Source organism: Phodopus roborovskii, unplaced genomic scaffold (assembly GCF_943737965.1).
Source record: "Phodopus roborovskii unplaced genomic scaffold, PHOROB, whole genome shotgun sequence".
NCBI classification, from domain to species: Eukaryota; Metazoa; Chordata; class Mammalia; order Rodentia; family Cricetidae; genus Phodopus; species Phodopus roborovskii.
In genome coordinates, this window is record NW_026126434.1 from 9512123 (window position 1) to 9533885 (window position 21763).

Consider the following 21763-nt stretch of genomic DNA (forward strand, 5'->3'; position numbering starts at 1 on the left):
CATCTGCAAACATAAGAGAACTGAAATATTCAGCATTGACCAAATGGACATTTCCCAAACCTGAGACCTTGTGCTTGCTGCCACAAATGATACTTGCATCTATGTGCTCAATGGGGGACTCCAGGGTGATTGATGGCTATGATTGCCTGGGTGGGGAAAAGCTAACCACCTTGCCACCCTAGCTCGGTGCCATTTCATAGAGCCGATTTATAAACAGAGCTCTCCATTGAGGTGTGAATTTGTAGTTTGAGTGTCTGCTAAGAACCAGCCATCTCCCTGTGCTCCCCCAACTACAGATGTTTCATTATGCTGTAGATAAGTCTCCATTTTAATCACCTATGGTAGGGGCCCCATAGTCAGAGAGGCAGGGCAGCCTTAATTCTCCTACGTACACCCTTAGCACTTTCTGTGTATGACTCCTGTCTTTTGTTTTGAAAATCCTTGCCAGGCCAGAAATCCAAGCAGCGCACAGTCCTCTTTCCAGAGACGTGTATTTAAAGGATTTCAAATGGCTGTCTGAGATGTCACCTACTGGTGTCTGCACATATCCCTAGAGGACAGTTCTAGCACCTTGTAGGAGAATGTGACCATTACTCCAGGCCCTCAATCAGCCAGGCTCACAGAAATGTAATTGATTTATTCACTGGCACATAATAGTCTCGTTTTCTGTAATTTCTACCCAAAATGGTACATGTGACTAGGTATGGTAGCATATGTGGCTAGGTATGGTGGCACATGCGTTTAATCCTAGCACTTGGGAGGTATGGGTAAGTGAACCTATGTGAGTTCAAGGCCAGTCTGGAGGGGGGGGGATGTCATTTTAATGTGACTTTTTTCTTCTCATTTTCCCCTTCCTCCCTCTCTTCCTTCTTCCCTCCCTCCCTCTGTCCTTTTCTCCCTTTCTTCCATCCTCCTCTCTCCCTTCCTCCCTCTTATATTTGAGACTATGTAACCCTGGCTGGCTTGGAAATTGATATGTAAACCAAGCTGGCTTCAAACTCAGGGAGCTCTTCCTTACTCTGCCTCCTGAATGCTCCGATTAAAGTTTGTGCAGCCATGCCTGACTTCCTTTTTTTTTTTTTCTTTCCTTTCTTTTTGGCATAGTTTTAAGTAGCTCAGGTTGGCCTTGTACTTTAGGAAGATCATGTAGGATCTTTGATCCTTCTGCCCCCAAATTCAGTGGTTATAGGCTCGATTTATATGAACCCTCTGCAACTTGTCTCATCTATCATTTGATTGTGTGTTATCCAGAGAAAGGATGCAGCTGCATTCATTCTGGCAGTGCCTTCAAATACAGATGCCCCTCCCATTTAAGATGGGGTTACATCCCTATAAATGGTGTAAACTGAGTAAGACATCAGGGCAGTGCACTTAACCTGCTAAGCACAGCACACTGTGGTATTGTGGTAATCTCTCCTGCCCTGCTCACCTGTGAATAATGACTCTTCAACACCCCACCCCACCCTCACCCCACCCCGCCCCCAGCGTCCCAAGAGATGCTCACTGCACATCACTAGTACAGAAAGGGAAATCCAAAATTCCAGGAATGGTTTCTAATGAATGCTAACTACTCCTGAGCGATGGTAAAGCTGAGAAAATTTTAAGTTGGGAACCATCTGGAAATGATGCAGTCACTCAGGGACCACCAACTCCACAATACTGTGTTTTACAGTGCAATCAAAACTTGACGAATCAAAACTTGGGTAGATGCAATGAATGGTCCAGCCAAGGCCACCCAGAAAACCATAGGCACATCTTCTACAGCATTTACAGATACCCAGACAATATAGTCTCTACCAGCTGCAAAATTTGCAGGAAATATAGTGAACCTACAACTTCCATTGGCCAGATGGAGTTGAATGGCTCATATTTTATCACCGGCTTTTAACCCATAACCAGAAACCTACCCCTGAGATGGAGGCATATACTCTTACTGTTTATAGTGGATTCCCGCCAATGGAAACATTCTCTCCAAAGGCAGAGGTGGGAGGGTTGCTGGAGAGGGGGCTCATCAGACTCAGCAGGTAAACAAAACCAGCGTATCTGGGAAAGTTGAAACTTTCAAGACTCAGCAAGGCCTCTCCCCAAGGTTATAGAAACACTGAACAGCTGTGGGGGAGGGGGCACTGATCAGCTAGGCTGCAGATATTTCTCTGACTTGTTGAGCTCCCTGCATGTTGCACAGGGAGCTCCAGGGTTGGGCGGGTTTTCGGGCGATGCAGCTGCTTTGGAGTCACAAGTGCAAAGGAGGTTTTGCATTCAGTCACTTGATTGAAAGCCTCCCAACCTATATCCTCAAGGAGTAGGGAGCTAGCCTAATGGCAGAATAGCATTTTTAACCCTTGGCTTATGTGTGTATAATGTGATGAGTCCATGTATTGATTCTGAGTTGACACCATTAGGACTGGGATGTGTAAGGTAAAAAGGCCAAGGGAAAAACACCCTTCCTCTGGTTTGACCAAGACTTGGTGTTGGCTAGTCAGTGTGGGTGGCTTTCCCTGCTGAGTACAGAAACCTCCAGCTGTCAGGCTCCATGTCCAGATTACTCTGATGGTCCTGCCTGATCCCTCCAGGCAAGGCCCTGCAGGTCCCTCTCCCCCACTTCCCTCCCCTCCCCCCAGGGGAGAGTGGCCAGGCCCTGCCCTACAGAAAAAAAAACAATCCTACCAATCTCCGAGTCCTGCTTCTACCTCTCTTCCCCTCCTCATCCATGAGAACGGTGTCATCTATACCCTCTCAAAGCCCCTTAGAAACCTCAGCCTCCCCACCTGGCACCTGACCTGAAGGGCCCCAAACAGATTCACTTTTGCAATTGAATTTGACCTCAGTATCCCTTAGATACCAACCCAAATGACCACTTAATGACACCCTAGATCCCAATATTATAAGGACCTTTCCAGTTACTGCAAGGGAAGTGGGAAGATATTCCCTGTGTTCAAGCTTTCTCTTACCTCTGCTCAAAGCCCTCTGTCTGTTCTCCCTGTTTTCCCAGCAACTCCTTACCATGAAGTTAGGACCAGATGATTCCCCTACTACTTTTGATCTAGCTAATGAATGTTCTCCATACACACACACCATATTGGCCTCAACCCACAGCTCCCTCCCATCCTCTGCCCCTCCAGTTTCCCTTTCTCCTTCCCTAGAAACAGGCTGCTGGAAGCAACTCTCCCTGGCACTCATTTTCAGCTCACTGGCCGCCCTTAGTCCCTCTCTGCCTTGGAACTCCCTCTACCTCCACCTACCTGGCTGTGGTTCTCCTTTTCCCAGAAGTCACTGGAGTGGACACTTTGGTCAGGGTGCATATCCCCTTCTCACTAATCCAATTCTTTCAAATAGAAAAGCGATTAAAGAATTTCAATATATTATCCAACCTCACCTTTCATGATGCTCATGTGATCCTCACCAAGAATCTTCTCCCCAGGTAACAAAGCTAAGTCTGGGCACTGACTAGGGCACATGCAGATAAAATTCACAATCTAATGCTGTCCACCCAGTCAGAATGGAACTACAATATCCTGGGGGAGGGCATTCTAACTAGGGATCAATTTATAACTTGTCTCCTGTGTGTTCTCCTTCATATGGCACCATTAGAGCAGTAAATTATGAAAAAATCCAAAGGGGCCATCCAGGACAAACATGAAAATGCACCTCAGTTCCTAGGCTTCCTTACAAGGTCCTCTTACAATATATCGGTCTTGATCCCAAAACCCTAGATGGAGCTGGGCAGTGGGGACGCACACCTTTAATCTAAGCATTTGGGAGGCAGACACAGCCGGTTCTCATTGAGTTTGAGGCCAGCCTGGTCTACAGAGTGAGTTCCAGGACAGCCAGGACTGTTATACAGAGAAACCCTATCTCAGAAACTAATCAAGAAAAACAAAAACAAAAACAAGTCCTTATGATGGGAGATGTCATTCTGTAAATATGTTTCTCATACTGGTTAATGAATAAAGCACTGTTGGCCAATAGGAAAGGAAGATAGGAGGGACTAGGAGTCAAGGAGGAAAGAGAAAGTAGAGTAAGGAGGGGTCAACATGGAGAGACTCAGCTAGCAGATAAGAAACAAGTAACTGGCCAACAGCATTATATCAAATACAGGGTCTTGGTGTATTAATTGGGGCTGGCACGGTGGCGGTACATGACCAGCGGCGGAATGAAAAACCATTCTTCTTACATCCTTATGACTTACTTCTTCACCCAAAGTTTCCCTGACAGTAGGTCCAAACTTAAATGTCTAGAGAAAGGACCCTGACTCCATAGTCAGGCAGTTTTAGCACTGACCTTTAAGGTGTGCCATGAGAGAGATGAACAAGCCTGAGAACAAAAGTGCCTGATGTTGTCTAAAGGCTTTTCAACTGCCTCAGCAACTGCCTGGGCTCCCTTACCTCCCAAAGCCGGAGAACCTCTGGGTCTCTGCTTCAAATGTGGTCAGGAGGGCCACTGAGCCAGGCCTGCCTGAGCCCTCATAACCACCTCGGCCACATCCAAGGTGTCATCAAAAGGGATGTTGGGTTGTTCACTGCCCCCATGTCCCTCCCTCATGGCATGGGGACATCAGCCTCAGATTGCCCTCCAGTTGACCTCTTAGGCCTGGCTACAGACTACTTAGGGTGCATGGGATCCCTTGGCCTGGCTACTGCTATCTCTGGCAGGGAACCCTGGGTAGCCATCATAGTATCCTGGCAACCCATCTCCTTCCTTCTGGACACCAGGGTCACCTGCTTGGGCCTGATGGAGTTTTTGGGGCCCATCTCTCCTTTGTGTTCCCCTATTGTTGGAGTAGGGGGACAGCCTTACCAGCCTCACCAAACCGTAGCCCTTTATCTAACATCTCTGCCTTCCTGGGCCCAGACAGTGAGGTCTTACTTTCAGTAGAAAGTAGTTTAAAAAGAGAATATGTTACCCCTTATCCTCTACAAAAGGCTAGAGTGTTAGGTCAAAAGGGAAACTCCCTAGCATAGGGACAAATGGCCACCAATAGTGCCTATTGTCATACCAGGAAAAGTAGCTGTTAAAACCAAACAGACCCACATTTATCAACAGGTAGACTCATTAGCTGAAATAGTTCTACTGTATGATAGGGCACTTGACCTGCTTTATGCAAGACAAGGAGGTTCTTGTGTGGTTTTGAGAAAATTCTTGTTTCTATGCAAACCACTTGAAAACCATTAGAGAAAATCAACTAGGATTAGATCTACTAACAATGGAGAAGGAGTGGCCTTTAGTCTTCCTCAGGGAGGAATGCTGCTTCTGTGTCAACCAGTCGGACATAGTAAAAGACAAGATCTGCCAACTACAGACAGCTTTCCAAAAATGTAAGGAACAGCTTGATGACACTGGCTGAGGGATCTTTGATTGTCCAATATGGAACTGGACACCCCTTCCTCCTCTTTGCCTAGTCCTGCTAATTGCTCCCTTTCTTAGATACTTCTTGTCTAGATTTCATCAACAATAAATATGAAAGATTTCTAACCAGACCTTTTAAATCAGTTGTTATTACAGGATTATCTGCCCCTACCTACTGAATCAGAGACCTATGACCCTCAATTATGCCATGAGCATGAAGATCAAATTTGCCCCAAGGATTTTGACATTCCCACACATCAGGAAGTCATCTAATGACAGTGTTGCCCTCTTTCCTCACTCCTGATTAGCTATCAATAGTAAACAAAGCACATGCTCCAAAGACCCTATAAAAAAAACCCCACCCTTCTGCCCAGCCCTCTGCTGTCTCTCTTCCTGTTCAGAGGTAGCTGCTGTTCTGTTCTTCTCCCCCAGGAAATCTCTTGTGTGAGGTTTGTTGCATGGTGTGACTTTGTGGTATTGCTTGGTTCCCAGTTGCCTAGGTAGCCTTGTGCTGAAATTTTTATTGAGATGCTGGATAATGTGTTTCTACCTTCAGACAGGTATGGGTCATTGTGCAGAGACGAAAACTGAGCTGCTGAAATCAGAGTGCAGTCAGCGAGACTCCTGTACTGTAGGAAATCCATCCACAAGTCATTTGTTTTATTTTTATTTATTTATTTATTTACCAGTTATTTATTTCTGCATCTGGTATGTGTATATGTATGTGTGTAGGTACATGTGCCATCCTGTTTATGTGGAGGTCTGGGCACAATTTGAGGGAGTCACTTCTCTTCTTCCACAGTGTGAGTTCCAGGAATTTAACTCAGGTCATCAGGTATGTTGGCAAGCCCCTTTACCCACTGAGCCACCTCAGTGGCTTCAAGTCATCTATTTTTAAAAAAGAACTTCATCAATTTTGCTTTTTAAAATCTTCTTCCTTCTTTTCTTTCTCCCTCCTTTTATTTTTGAGACAGGTCTCATGTATATGAGGCAGCCTCAAGCTGGTTGTGTAGCTAGACTGGCCTCAAACTGCTGACTCTCAGCTGGGCGGGGGTGGCGCACACCTGTAATCCCAGCACTCAGCAGGCAGAGGCAGGTGGATCTTTGAGTTCAAGGCCAGCCTGGTCTACAAAGTGAGTTCCAGAACAGCCAGGGCTACACAGAGAAACCCTGTCCTAAAAACTAAAACCAAAAACCCTGCTGATCTCCTGCTGCACTGGGACCATGCTCCTGCTTACACCTGTTTTCTTTTTCACAGTCTAATGCATCATCTGTGAATTGAATAGACCTTTATTTTCCTTGATTAGTTCTGATCCAGTGTGTGATGCACACACAATTGGTGATCAGTTCTACTCCTCTAGCATCTATTGATCTCTTTGCCTTTTCCAATAGGACCATGTCCATGCGGTGATATATTTACAGGTGGCAGATGGAAGTACACTCGTCCAAGATTTATGCATCCAGATGACTTTTGTGTCTCTGATCTCTTTTGAAGCAAGCTAAGATTCTTCAAGAGTGTCATAAAGACAGGGGAAGGGCCGGAGCTGTAGCTCAGTCGGGAAAGTGCTTTCCCAGTGTCTTGGGTAGGATTTTATTGCTGTGAAGAGGCACCATGACCATGGCAACTCTTATAAAGAACACATGTAATTGGGTTGTCTTGCTTAGTTTCAGAGGTTTAGTGTATTATCATCATGATGGGAGCATGGTGGCATGCAGGCAGATGTGGTGCTGGAGCTGAGAGTCCTACATCTTGACTCAGAGGCAGCAGGAAGCTGCCTAACTGTCACACTGAGTGACGCTTGAGAAAGAGACCTCAAAACCCACCCCACAGTGACACACTTCCTCCAACAAGGCCACACCTCCTAATAGTGCCAACTCCCTTTGGGAGTCATTTTCTTTCAAATCACCACACCCAACATGGATTTGGTCTCCAGAAAATTCACTGGCTATAGTCATGTACACCTGTAAACACAGCATTTAGGAGGTAGAGCAAGGAGGAGCAGAAGTTCAAAGTTGTCCTTGGCTCCAACAAGAGTTTAAGGCCAATCTGGGGTACACCGGCAAGCAAAGAAACAACAGAAACAGTTTCCTCCAGGAAGGAAGTGGGAGGTTAGCAAGCAAACAGTCACATGTTCGAGGAAGCTGAAGCATGTAAGGTTTTAGAAACAGCAAACAACTGTGGGGGAGGAGACAATGACCAGCTGAGTTGCAGAGAGATTTCTCTAACTGTGGAGCAGCCTGCAGTTGTGCAGAGAGCTCCAGGGTTGCAGCTTTTGTGAGTTTTCATGGGTGTTGGGGTGGGTTTTTTGGTGATATAGCTGCTTTTGAGTCGCCCCTGGTCCTGTAAGTAAATCCATCACCCAACAAGTTGGTTCACCAAATTGGATGTGGGTACACCCCTAACTGGTTTGTAGTGACTTCCCTTCCTGGGGACACTTGTGTTTTCATCTCCCCTGGGAAATCTTTCTGCTATAGGCAGACAGGCATACAGATGGATGGAAACCACTATGGAAGTGGACTGCCCTGGATGCTATGTTAATTCCATCAGAGTATCTACTAACGTAACTCTTAAGAGCAGTCTGGGGGGCTGAGGTTATGAATGAACCTCCCAGCTCAGCAATCACTGAGGAATAAATACAGCTTTTGAAAATATCTACTGGCTGGGGAAATACTGGCAATCAATCAATCTTGTTAATCTTTCTTGTAAAGCTGGAAACATGCAAAGTCTCTCAGGTCACTACATTTTGAATGGTGGACATGATTAATGTTAGACTTCCGTTTTCTTGTTCAGGGTCTAAATCATTCATGGAGGGGGATAATATAAAAGAAAATGAACACAGGCAATCATTGTACTGTCAACCCTTTTCTTCCATCTGTGGCTGGAGTTCATGTCATGTCTTGGTCTCCTAACAAGAGAAACATTTACCAGTCCTGATTTTGCAAAGCATGAATAAAAAAACTTGTCCTTTTCTGCCAGCCCCAATGAATGCAGTCCCTACCTTTAAGGCTTAGAGAAGGGACAAGGGGGCAGTAAGAGCCAGAGGACCAGGATCCTCTGCTGGGTAGTGTCTTCTAGACACAACAGTGAAGCTGCACCCTTGCCATTTCAACAGTATGCACAATGGCTGGGTTAGTTGACATGCCAACACAGAGGGGGAAAGGTAGCAGGCCCTACTGCTCTAGATAAAGAACTCTACACAGTGGCTGTCATTTTCTCCAGGAACAATAACCCTGATGGTTATCCAGCGCCAAGTACATAAGGACAACACTGCATGGACTCAATGTTTTACTTCTATATACGTATATGTACACACACACACACACACACACACACACACACACACACACTTAAAGAAAAAGACATGAATTTGAGAGGGAGGGGAAGGTCACAGGAGGAGTTGGAGAGGGGAGAGGGAGGGAAATAATGTAAATACAGTACACATCCATGAATTACATGAGATGGCTCAGTGGTTAAAAGCACTTGTTGCTCTTGCAGAGGACTCAGCAGCTGTTCACAACCATTTGTAACTGCATTTCCAGGAGCTCCAACACCCTCTTCTGGTAGGTGAAAGCACTGCATGCATGTGGTGCACAGACATACATACAAAAACATAAATAAATCTAAAAAAAGTACATATGAAAATGCTGAAGGGAAAACTTCTCTGTATAGTAATTTAAAAATAAAAAGGAAATCTGAGAACAGGATATTTAGAGTTAGTAAATGTACAAATACACATGTATAAATACATATTATGCATATTTGTGCATGAGTGTGTAAATATTTGAAGGATGTGTTACATGTGCGCAATTCCAATGTGCATGATTGAGGCAGCATTAGGCTAGGTGTCAAGACTGGTCTGGATTTTAAAGCAATCTACCAGATATTTAGCATTTAAGTGATGAGCTGTGTTGTGAAGAAAAATGAAATATCCTAGGTCTTTTAGACAAATACACCATCAGTCTCAATTATGCAAAGTTGTGGTTAGGAAAAAGAGGCACATATTATCATCATGCAGTTTAATGGAAACAGAACTAGGGCTCGGAGAGTGTGCCAGCTGATAGCTTGCTCTGCTCTGGGATGCTGTCTGGGAGATCACCCTGCTACCTCTAGGCGGGGCTCATCGTGGGAGTGGGAGCAGGCATCTAGAAGATTTGAACGTCAGCATCTGTCTTGGCAGATCTCTTCAGTGTGAGCCACTAGCACACAGAATGGCTTTTTCCAGTTCAGGCTCATTCTAAAGAACGGGGGCATTGATTTTTCTCCAAAACTACAAATGCTAAATGCCGTGGTAAAAATATAATTTATTTATACAAATGGTGTGTTTTCACAAAGGCCATCTGTCAGTTGACTCTCTGATCTACAACAAATCTGTTTGTTCCCCCAGAAGAAATAACATGTCTGTTGAAAAGGATTTACGACCAACAGGCTCCCGGATGCACAACATTGCTATAATAGTAACTATTGATGATCTATTTACTTCTACTGTAGTGCTGTGAGTGGGAACTATTATTTCTGAAGTATGGAAATTAATTTTTCATCACCTCAAAGCCAGGAAATGGAGCTCAGTTGCATCTATTAAGATTACTACAAGGGAACTATGTTCCCTCCTGGAAAAAAAAAAATCCCCTCAATGAACAGCATTTATTAAGCTAAGTCCACACGTCATCACTTGCTGCCTGATGTATGGAGAGGATCATGAGGTTGAATTGAGGTCCTTAATTATTTTCTGGAGATAAGAGGGCACTTTAAAATTTATGACTATTTTTGTAATATGTGGGCACATAACACAACATTTAGGTGGAAGTCAGAGGACAGGTTTTTTGAGTTGGTTTTCTTGTGCTGCTGTGGACCAGATGTAGGACCCAGGCCATCAGCTTTGCTCAGCAAGCACTTTAACTACTGAGCCATCGTGCTGGCCAGAAGTATTCTTCCATGATTCTGTCATTGGATGTCAAGGCACCTCTGATGGCCCTCATTGGAAACTAAATTTTACTATTAATATGGAAGAGAAGGGGGGCTGGAGAGATGGCAGTGGTTAAGAGCACTGGATGATCTTCCAGAGGACCTGAGTTCAATGCCCAGCATCTACATGGCAGCTCCCAACTGTCTGTAACTCCTGTTCCAGGGGATCTGACACCCTCACACAGACATATATGCAGGCAAAACACAATGCACATAAAATAAAAATAAATAACTTTTTAAATGAAGGAGAAGAACATGGGGGTCTTTTACAAAGGATGCCTACTCACACCAGACAGAGAATCCATGACAGACCAGAGTGCGGATACCACTGAAGTTCAACTTGGTGAACTAATGAATTTTATTGGGGTTACTTACAGGAATATGGGTGAGGGTTAGTATAGGAGCAAAACCCACACTAATAATGGTGCCAACTCAACTCACAAAATCTGGGATCCTGAAGCACACTGCACAGCCTGCAGACAGCTCAATGGGTTGGAGAGTGTCCTCCCAAGTGAAGCAGTTGGTCTAAACCTCTCCCAGGTAGCTCTACTGATTTCTGCTTGATCCAGGCAGTTGGTCTAGTCTAGAGTCTTTCCAGCTTGGCTTATCTGAGAATGGATCTCAGTGGTCTTTATTGTTTACTCTTTGGAGGGAGGGACCTAGTGAATCCGGTGAGTTTCAGGGACTTCCTGGAGCTATTTTGAGTTGTTTATCTTCTGTCTTAAGAAGTTTCTCTTCAGGAGGGGATGGAAGGTATGTTCATGTGGCAGTTCCTTTCTCTTAACAGATTTCAAGTGCACAAGTCAACACTATCAACTATCGACACCGTGCTGTTCATTAGCACCATATTGAATATTGTCAGCAAATGCATACTTTTTGATTAATAGGTGTGTATCACCTGGCACTGCATTGTGAGTAGTTCTTAAGATCACCTTTTCCCCATAGTTTCTTTTATTTTATTGTGACAAAACACTGCCAGACAAGTAAGTTAGAGGAAGAAAGGGTTTGTTTGGCTGATACTTCCAGGTTATAGTCTGTCACTGAAGGAAGTCAGGGCAGGAACTTAAGCAGGAATTTGAAGCAGAAATCATGGAGGAATACCACTTACTGGCTCACACTTAGATTCATGCTTACTTATTCTCTTTTTCAATTCACCTTTACTTAGGGATGATGCCGATTAACAATTAGGACAACTTAGTCTCACACATGACCATAGGTAGGTAAATCTTCAGGTAAGACTTCCCCTCAGATGTCTGTAGCCTGTGTCAAGTTGACCACTAACTAGGACACCTTTCCCATTTTTTGCTTAGGTGGCACATTGGTGTAGTTCTTGGGTACAACCCAGAGGCTCTTTTGTTAAAGGTTTAGGTCCCAACTTGGAGCTTTCAGGAAGTGGTAGACATTCCTTCTACAAAGGGAACCAATGGCAGATCAAAGTAAGGACATCATCAAAGCCTAACACGCTGAGTCAACAATTTTACTGGGGGTTCTTACAGACAGGTTACTTAAAGGCACATGGACGCTCTAAGGCTATATATAACCAAAAACCTACCCAAGCCAGTGTAGGGAGATAGTTCTTCTGTGGCACTGACCACGCCCATGGCCCACTTCTGACACCAGATATCGCAGTTAAATAAGGATCAGGATAAACAAATAGGCCGAATAGATGTTTATTCAGGGAGAAATAACTTACAACCTAGACAGATGAACACCAGGAAATCCTGCCCGATCCTCTCCTGTCCGAGTCACGCCAGCAAGAGAGCCAGTAAGAGAGCTTTTCCCGGCTCTTCCTCCGACTTCCTTCCACAGGTCACTTCCGCCCATGGCTCCACCCCCCAATGGGCATGGTCAGTGCCACAGAAGAACTATCTCCCTACAAGCCAGTGTGATGATTCATGAAAGCTAAGAACCCTGGAGCCCTCTGAAGAACTTGTAGAAAGCCTCTCTCTTCAACACTCCTTACTGCTTATATGATCTTGTGAATTTGGTAATTTTCAGGGATTTCCTTGAGATTTGTGAGTTATCTACTTCCTCTTGGCTTTTTCTTTTAAGGGTCTCACTATGCAGCCCTGGCTGTCCTGGAGTTCTGTATGTAGACCAGGGCAGTCTCACAGAGATCCACCTGCCTCTGTCTCAAGAAGTAAGTCAGCACTTACTTCTTGAGTCTTAATGAAGTTCCCTCTAGAATTTCTTGAATCCTAAGGAGCTTCCTTTTAGAGTGGAATGTTTTCATTTCAAAGCAGATTGACATATAATACAGGTCATGATGTCACTGAGGGATGTGCTGTCAGTGGGAATCACATGACCTTGGTTTCTTTTGCTTCTGGGCATGCTTTGCTTTAGCGCTTTGCAGCCAGACTGTGCTATGTTGTCACAAAGCCAATTGATCCTGGACTAGAGCCTCTAAAATTGTCAGCCAGAACCATTTTCTCTTTATAATTTATCTCATATATTTTGTTATAGTAATGGAATCTGACTCATCCAGTAGGACATGCTATCCAGGGACTTCCTGGGAAAGGTTACCAGCCTGGAAATATGCTTTGCTTGTATATCTTTCATCTGTGGCAGATCTGTCTTTGGAGATCTATGTCTTCAAACATTTTTTTCCCTCTTTTGATTTTTCAAGACAGGTTTTCTCTGTGTAACAGCCCTGCCTATCCTGGAACTCACTTTGTAGATTAGGCTGGCCTCAAACTCATAGAGATATGCCTTCCTCTGCCTCCTGAGTGCTGGGATTAAAGGCGTGTGACACTACCACCACCTGGCTATCTTTAAACATGTTTACTGTTAGTTTAGTGAAGTCTTGGCAGAGAGCAGAAATAAATTTGGAGAGTTTATTGTTTACTCACTTTTCAATGTCTTTTTCCTTTTTCCTTTTTTTTTCTTTTTCTTTTCTTTTCTTTTTTTTTTTTTTTTTTTTTTTTTGAGACAGGGTTTCATGTAGCCCAGGCTGGCCTCTTTCAGGTAGCCTGGGCTAGCCCCAAGGATGACCTTCTGATCCTCCTGCATCTATCTGCCAAGTTCTGGGAATACAGAGGCACCATCATGTCCAATTTCTGTAATGCTGGAAATCAAATCCAGGAATGTTATGCACATTTTGTAAGCACTCTGCCAACTGACTCACACCTCCAGCCCTTGTCTTTTTCCATTATTAGTAGACTTCTCCAAATTAAGCCAGACAGCTAGACTGCACTTCCCAGGTTCCCTTGCAGCTGTATATGATAGCACTGCTGTGCTCTGGCTCCTTCTGAAGACATTATTTGTGTAACTTTTAAAATCAAGCTCTTAAAGGCAATTAGCACATCTTCTTTTTCCCTATCATCAGGCCGTGTGAGTGGCATAGGAGATGGTATGGTCTAGGAAGGCTGAGCAATAGGGGAGAAGGAATATGAGTCCTAGCATTGTAGGGACCTTTTTCTTTTAATACCCTTTATTATGGGGAGAAAGATGATGTACAAACCTTATTTATTGAACTCTTTTTAAAAAAAATTTTTTTAGATAGTTTTTCTGTGTAACCCAGGCTGTCCTTGGAACTCACTTTGTAGACCATGCTAACCTGGAACTCACTGATACCCACCTACCTGTGCTTCCAAAGTGCTGGGGTTAAAGGTGTGTACCACTAGGGCCCTGGCTTAAGGAACTCTTAATACCACCTGCATTTTGTATTCCATGTACCCCATGGCTCACAGTTGGTATATCATATTTTCTTTAGAATAGTTTGTATTTATTTTTGCATATATGTTTACAATGTATCTTGATCATACCCTGTAATTTTCCCTTCCCACACCGCCCACTTTCCAAATGTCTTCTTCCCATCTTCAAGCCTTTTATTTTTCTTTTTATAACCCACTGATGTGCTGCCTGATAGAATCTTCACTGATCTTTTTGGCTTGATCCTGCGCCAATATCTTGCAGGTGACCACAGCTTCTGTGAGCTCATGAGTACAACAGCTATGTCATGTCTGGAAGACAGTATTTCAGAGCACAGCACTCCTTCCTATCTGCTGGCTCTAACATCTTTCCTGCATCCTCATCTGCTGACTCTAACATCTTTCCTGCATCCTCATCTACTGGCTCTAACATCCTGCTTCCTTACCTGCTGGCTCTAACATCTTTTCTGCTTTCCTCATCTGATGGCTCTAACTGCTTCTTTATCTGCTGGCTTGTTACAGTTTTCCCACCAGCCTGGTTCTACTGCTGCATCAGCCCCAAATAACACACAGAGACACTGTATTAGTTAGAAAGCGGTTGGCCTGATACTAGTGTTTCTTATTGGCTAGCTCTGTCTTAAATATTAACCCATTTCTATTAATCTAAGTGTTTCCTTGTGGTCTTATCTTACTGGAGAGGGTTTGGACCTTCTCTCAAGACCCTACATCTTGACTTTCCCACTTACTACATCTCCCAGAATCCTCCTTGTCTCCTAGTCCCACCTATCTTGCCTTCCTATTTGCCAACAGTGCTTTATTCATTAACCAATAAGAGAAACATATCTACAGAATGACATCTCCCATCATCTCTTTTCTGTCTAAATAAAAAAGGTTTTTAACCTTAACATAGTAAAATATATAACAAAACAGTTATCAAATAATAACTAGTTAGCAATATTCAGTTAATTAATATTTAGCAAGATTTAAAGAAACTATTTCATCACATGTAATTTATCTTTAATCCATGAAAACCACGGAAGGATAATATATAAACTCTAGAAATGACGGAGACAACTCGCCTGGTTAGTCACCCGAAGTTCTTCTGTGATGTTTTTTCTTTAGCCTATAGGCCATAGTGTGTCTGGCACACACTACATCCTCTTCCGCTGGCTCTAGCATCCCTCTTCCTTATCTTCTGGCTCTAACATCCTGCTTTCTCATCTTCTGGCTCTAATATCTTTCCTTTATTCCCTTTAGCCATGTTTCCTGATATAGATGTCCCATTTAGAGTTGAGCATTCAATCACCTACGTGTCTAAATGTAAATATTTAGATGTATTTTGGGCACATGTCGGTTTAGCAAAATGACAGTATGAGGTTCCCTCCAGGGCCTATATTGGTATACCACAGGGTTCGTTAATGATAAACAGTGGAGGGGAAAACATGTCTCTCGGTTGGTTGAAGGAATGAAGTGTCAATACTAGTATTCTATTCTTATCTGCTTCATTCAAGGGAGAAGGTGTAGTCCCAGGTTGTGCACATGTAGCCTTGGACAAGCAGTAGAGCCTCTGTGAGGGTGTTTTGTCATCTCAGAGTGGTAACAGTGGTTGAAGAGGGGTCAGACCACCAAGCTCTGCTTTTGTGATTATGTCTTCCAATATTTGCCTGATGGATCTGAAATGAATCTTTATTATAAATATTACTTAATATGAAAATGCACAGTGTTTCAGTAATATAGATAGCTGCTCTTTATTAGGCATTTCCCACATGTCAGCAGCTGCGGAGCACTTTAATAGTGGTGCTGATGTTGACAATAAACCCTTGCAACATCTGTACCATAAGCACCACTGTGTCTGTTTCTTCCTGTACTGTATACAGCAACCTCCTTCCTTCTTTCCTTCCTTCCTCTTCTTTTTCCTTTTCTTTTCTCTCTCTTTTTCTTTCTTTTGTGACAGGCTATCACTATGTTAGATGCAGGTAGGGAATCATTCTATATAAGGAACTTGAGTATCATTGCATTTTGCTATCTGCTAGGAGTCCCAGATACCCTTAGAGATAACCATACATGTAAAATATCTGTATATATACAGGAAAGATATAATGTGTATCTCACATGACAGCATAGGATGAAATCGATGCCATAATGATTGGACATAAGAATTTTGCTGCTGTATTCTATATGGGAACTCCATGTCCTGCTGTGAAGACTATAGCCAGGTCTCTCTGTGTGCTTGTTTTCATAGAAAGATACTTGGTATGGTCTTACCATGTGAGACTGAGCCGCTAACACAACAGTGTTAAGAGGTGAGGCACTAGGAAGTAAGTTAGTGGCCTCATAAAAGAGGCTGGGACAGTGTTTTCTCCTCCATCATTTGGGGGTTCATCAGGAAGGTCAACCCGCTGGCACCCCATCTTAGACTCCCTAGTATCCAAAGCAGTGCACAGTAAATTTTCTGCTTGTGAATTATTTAGCTTTAGGTCCTTTGTCACAGCTGCCTCCAAAAGACTACAATAATGCTCTTTCAAAAGGGTATTACGTATAAATAGATCTGCCCAGACTCTCATGATGTATTCACAGTTTTCTCTCCTCACCTTTACCTCTTCCTATGTAGTGCTAGTTGACTTCACTATATAGCACAGACTGGCATCAAACTCAAAGCAATCCTCCTGCCTTAGTCTTCTGGGTACTGGCATTCTATGCATATACCATCACACACCCAGCTCTTATCTTCATATCTTCTGGCTGCTTGAGTGTGTCACTGGTAAGTCATTTTGTCAGTAATAGGACACAGCAGCCTGCCTTAGAGTCAGGCTTTGTCAGTCCCAACCCTCCTTGTAGTGTACCCCGCCCTGCCCCTCTCGGGTCATCCATTTTTTCCATCTTATTAGAGGAGATTAGTCTCCACCTTGTTCTGTGTGGTGAAGAAATCAAGTGTGGCTAAATTATGTGTCAACTGAGCTAGGAGAGCCCTGCTGACCTGGGGGGGGGAGTTGTTCACAAGGAGACATCCCCCACTTTCAAAAAGGTGTCCCTGCAGAGGGGCTGTGACAGAGGCTGCTTCTGGAGATCCAGAACCCTGGGAACCAGGCATGCTGAACAGAGGATGGCTGCTGCACTTGGTGACTGTTGAAATGTAGCCCTGGGAGTCATAACTTCAGTGTGCCCCGAGGGTCCTGGACTATTAAGGGTATCATTGTGGTCCTCTGATTGAGAAATGCTATGCTGTCTGTCTGTTCCTCATCTTTCTGCACTACATACTTGCTTGCATTGCTGGTCCACTGAATCCTTTGGAATGAAAATAACCTTTAGTTCATGAGTACACATCCTGAGATCTGTTATGCATATTCATGATTCAGTTGAATTAAGAGCTCCTGATACTTCTTCTGAAAGTAAATCTTTTTTTCTATATTTATCAAAGGTTGCAGTAAAACCTCAACTTTTGAATTCTGTATTATGCTGAGTAAGTGGGTATGATTTCATGGTACTATGCTCCTTTTCATAGTTGGAAATATTTCTAAAGTTTGTTTTATGTGCATGTGTGTGTAGTTACTAGTCTGTATGTGTACCATGTGCATACAGTGCCCATGGAGACCAGAAGGGGGCGTCAAATCCCAGGGAACTGGTGTTACAGGTAGTTGTGAGCTGGGTCTTCTTAACTGATGAGCCACTTCTATAGCCCCTTGAAAATGTTGGCAAACAAAGTGGACATTCATGGGTTTTGCCATTTTGTTGTCTTTGAAGGGTTGGAGACCTAAAAAGGAACCTTAGCTGAGCTGAGAAACTCCCAACCCAGCATACTAAGACCACCTGCGTGACAACAGAAGCAGACTCAGAAGGGAGAACATTTGCTGAACTCATTTGGTCTTGGAACTATAAAGAACACATCCACTGATAAATCTTTCCTTTCTCTCTTCTGCCCTGAAAAGCCCCAAACCCATGTACCTGGGCACAGTCTCCACTCCCAACAAGAAACTGGTGTTGTTCACTATTCTGGTCAAAAGACAGTTTTCCTGCCTCCCCCAACATTGAAGTTGGCTTTATTCTTTCTTCTATTCCCACATTGAATTGATCAATCCCAATGTAACAGTCAGTTTTTGTTTTTGTTTTGTTTTGTTTCCAAGGGGGAAAGGGTTTATTTGGCTCTTGACTTCAGAGATATGGGCCATCATGGCTCCTATTCATGATGGGTGCAGGGAGGGGTGGGTGTGGCTTTGTAGGGGAAGCTGCTTGCTCACATTTTGGTGGATCAGAAAGCAAGGAAAGGGGAAAGCTGGCGTTCATTTTGAATTGAAGGACGTGGCAGTCCTGTTGCTGATCTTTGCAGAATGTGAGGTACTTTGTTGGAAAATACAAGAGCAGCTGATCTTACTCGGCCTGTCGCTCGTCATTCACAAACAACAGATGTTCGGTGGTATATTTTCTACTTCCCTGCTGGCTCTCTGAGCAATTAATTTCATAGGAGGTTGTACCTTTATCTGACTTTTGGATTTCTGGTTTAGTATTGCGACCGTGCCACTTTTCCTTGCTGTGGGACATGGTCTTTCGGCTATGTTAAAGGTTGGTGGCCCATCAACATTCTTGTTTGGGACACAGCTAATGGAGGCTTTTGTTTATGAGATTGAGAAGCACTATAATGTTTGATTTCGAATATCAGAAACATGAGGGTCTTTCTGCAGCATTTGTAACTGTGGTGCCTCAGCTTCCTTGATTACAAAACAACCGTAAAATCCTGCAAAGCACACAAGAGTCCCCCAGCAACATCCTAAGGGTTGGAGGATTGCCAGATCTGACTTGAGGAATATTGCTCCTCACCTGCCATCTTCCTGCCAAATATTATCACTATCCAGAACAAGAAGTTCAACATTTAAAACATAATGTTATCTGTCTTTAATTTGGTACTGTACATAATTTATTTTCTTTTAGGTTGCTCCCTAATTTTGTTAGATTTTGATTGTCATCAAGTATCACAAAGTGATTCAGACAGGAACAGCCAGGACTGATGTCATCAAAGAAACTAAGATGGTGAATTGGTTCCAGAAGTATGAGTTTTGTTTCCAAGGAATACATGATTGTGAACGGAGTATTTTCATTCAAAGTATTTGTTTACATAGGTTGCAATAGTGAACGCAAAAAAAAAAAAAAAAGTTCTCAACACACACAAAATGGCCACTGCTGAATCTTTGTTTCATGCCCTTCCTGTTAATACTGGTTTTCAGCTTGATGGGATTTAGATTCGACCAGGAGAAGAACCACTGCACATACCTTTTAGGGAGTTTCTAGATCAAGTTAAATGAGACCAGAAGACCTGTCTAAATGTGGGTGGCACCATTCCATACACTGGGGTTCCAGGCTGAGTAAAGAGGAGAAAGGAAATGAGGTGGTGCATCATTCATCGGGCTCTGATCTCTGACTTGACCCATGACGGTGAATGAGATCATGCTCCAGGTGTGCACTGTGTGGGTGGGTACACACCCCCTCCCCCAACCCAGAAGCTATCTTCAATTGATAACCACTGGCAAAGGAAAAATTTGTTTTCTCCAAGGGAGTTTCACTGGGGAAACGAAACCACTCTTAGGAGGCACCAAACCTGGCGGTGGCGGCACCAGCCTTTAATCCCAGAACTCAGGAGGCAGAGGCGGGTGGATCTCTGTGAGTCTGAGGGCAGCCTGGTCTACAGAGTGAGTTCCAGGACAGCCATAGTCAGGACTACACAGAAAAACCCTGTCTTGAAAAACAACAACAACAACAAAGAATTTTCTTATTATGGCTAAACTTGGTTGTCAGTTTGGAAATAGGAATCCCAGCTGAGGAAGTGCTCCCATCAGATTAGCCCGAAGGCATGTCTTGGGGGCATTTTCTTGATTGACAATTGATTGATGTAGGGAGATTCAGCCCACTGTGGGTGGTGCTATCCCTAGGCAGGTGGACATGGGCTGTGTAGGAAAGGTAGCTGAGCAGGGCCGGGAGAAAGAGTCAGTACAGAATTACTCTTTCTTTTTGATTTTCCTTTTTTTTTTTTTTTTGGCTTTTTTGTTTGCTTTTTGAGACAGAATTTCTGTACATATAGCCCTGTCTGTCCTGGAACTTACTATGGCTGGCTTCTAACTTAAGAGAGATCTGCCTGCCTTTGCCTGCCTAGTGCTGTGCCAACATGCCAGGTACTATTGGTTCCTGTTTCAAGTTCTTGTCTTGAGATCTTGCCTCAACTTCACTTAGTGATGGCTGTGACCTGAAATCTATCTGTTCTCCTCCAGTTGCTTTCAGTCGTGGTGTTTATCACAGCAACAGAGAAGCAAACTAGGGCTCCTTCTTCTCTCCTTAGGGGTAGCAGTTACCCATTTTTCGGCTGGGCCTTCCCGTCTTCCTCACCAATACTGTTTTCTTTCCTCCTGACTTTTGTCTCTGTTTCGTTTGGAATAATTCCCATTTCTATATTTTCAAGTTGATGAACCTTTTCTTTTGCCATGTGTAATACTCTCCTTCCCTGTGTGTGTGTTTGTGTGCAGGGTTTCAATTGCATTTAGTTTTAATCTCTCAAAATGCATTTGAGTCTTTCTCACCTATTCATTTCTCTCAGTGTTCAGTCCTTCCTCTGCTCTTAGCTGTCTGGAGTAACATCGTAACAATCCCTTCACATTGTAGCCTGTCAGTTTTATCATTTCTAGTGTGTGGGTGGGTGGGTGGGTGTGGTGTTTTCTCAATATCAGTTAAAGTTGATGTTCATTTGTATACTGGGTCATGCCCCCCCCCCCCCCCACACACACACACTGTGATTTTTGTCTTGCTGCTGCTCCTGGATAGTTCACATTCCTACAATACATTCTTGAGGTTTGTTTTTTTTTCCCCCCTTGGAATGCAAATCACTTGGAAACTGCTGAGGCATTTTGAGACCCTGTGGTTTAGGCATTTCTGGGTAGGGGCTTTGGCTCCAGAGCCCATGTAGCTTCATAACTTGAATCCTAGAATCCTCCTGCCCTGGTAGCTTTCGTGCTATGGTGAGTGAGGTCACAGGCTTTGCTGGCAGGCTTCTGAAAGTGGTCACCTTGCACATGGATGGTTCATTCCCAGGCTTTTGGCAATTCCCTGAGTTGATGAGTGCCTCACAGGCACCTTCTCTGTCTTTCCCTGGCACAAGTCACCTGCTCCAGAACTCTCAGCCCAGGGTGACTGTTGGCAGTGGGGGGTAGGGGCGGGCTTTCTGAACATGCTGTCAGTCTGGTTGAGGTCACTATAGAACCTACTTTATTTGTTACCCCTCTCAGGGGTCACTATTCTTTGAAGCAAAATATTTATTGTTCCAAGACAAGTGTCCCCCATGTCCTGCTTTATATTATTGGCCTATTATCTTACTGATTTTGGACAGGAGGATAAATTTGGTCTTTGTTGCTCTGTCTTCGTTAGAACAGAAGACCTCATGAACCTTGAACCACTCCCTCCCTCTTGGCATTTAGCAATTTTATCACCTAAATGTCTATTTCTAGACACTATGCCTTAGTCATCTCCATTACAAAGTATGACACCACTGCTCAGCCTTTGGGCTCAAACCAAGTATAAAAGTCTCTGCATATTGCCATCTCCTTTAATCTGCACACTCCTCCATCCTCTCTTTAGTTTACCTAAAAAGACTTGATTTTCAGGAATCATCCCTGTGATTTGATTTCTACTGAAGAACTGCAACATCCCTCCAGAAGTCTGGATTTTGCTGGTTCACACACAGCTCCAGTTTTAGTTCAGGTACTGAAAAACCAGACTCAGTGATGGGCTCAGTACATCTACATCTGGCAACACCATAGTGCTGTGTTCT